Genomic DNA, 1,138 nt, shown 5'->3' with positions numbered 1-1,138 from the left:
CTATGTAGGGTCATAACCAGCCATAAAATAATGCAATATCTGTCACAACAGGTCTAATACACAGCATGTGTCATGACAGTGCTATGACTATATTATGACAGGTTATGACAAGTTATGTCAGCTGCATTGTATCCTGCCTCAGCCTCACCACTGAGCGCCACATCACTGTCTGTTTCAGTAGCCTACTCTCTGGCTCCAGTTAATGTTAGCTTATTACTTCATCCTTCTAGCTCGCTAAGTAATACTAGCCAGAGCCCTGCAACGTTACTGCAATAAAAGTCTCTGCCGGCAGCTAGCCACCTGACCAGGGGTGAAAGTGTAATTATTTTAGGACCTCCTATATGTTTGCGCGTGCACCAAAAATGTGTATGCGTCTAATCATAGAATTACATATAGAATCCATTAATTCAATAGGATCTCTGTGGACCTAAAAGTAAAAGTGTTATTTAACTTTTAAAATACATTACCTTTTATTGTGGCATAAACACAACCAGTCATGATGTTTTCATCTGATTGTCAAACAATCACGTCAAAGGGCTCCTTTACTAGGCTACCCTCACCCGTTCATCCACTCAACATATTTCCAGCCTCAAAACGTGGTGATTGGAAAGAGACATCAGTTACACAAAGCACCAAAAAGTGTAATGACATTTGTAGATTGTATTTTGTCCAGAATATAATGCGTCCAGTTCTGTCCATGTGCGTCTCGGTGTGGGCCACTCATCTCTGCCTTGGCAACATTTCAGTGTTCTAGTCTAACCACATCGCATTTTGGAGAGTAGTATATACCACCCGTTTTCAAGTCCATTTGCTATTGTTTTATGCCTCTGACATGCAGTAATGATAAAAAAGTGGTGTACTAGCCTACAGTTTTCTTGACATTTTGTTTTAATCATTGTAATAGGTAATGTTTTACCGGTACAGCGTACCCCACTATTTATTTTGCGGACACATGGTACAAGACTGTACCTTCTTACTTGCACCCCTGCACCTGACTGACATAGCTTACCTATAAGTAGCATAATTTTTTACCAGTTGTGCACTCATTCACCAAGAGTCGTTTTTTGTTGTTCGGGGATGTCTGTAGACGTGGCATGAGTCGTGGGAGTTTTAAAATAGCTTTTTGGCGGCATCACAA

Source organism: Salvelinus namaycush, chromosome 12, assembly GCF_016432855.1.
Source record: "Salvelinus namaycush isolate Seneca chromosome 12, SaNama_1.0, whole genome shotgun sequence".
Classification (NCBI taxonomy): domain Eukaryota; kingdom Metazoa; phylum Chordata; class Actinopteri; order Salmoniformes; family Salmonidae; genus Salvelinus; species Salvelinus namaycush.
Note: the sequence above shows the minus strand (reverse complement) of the source record.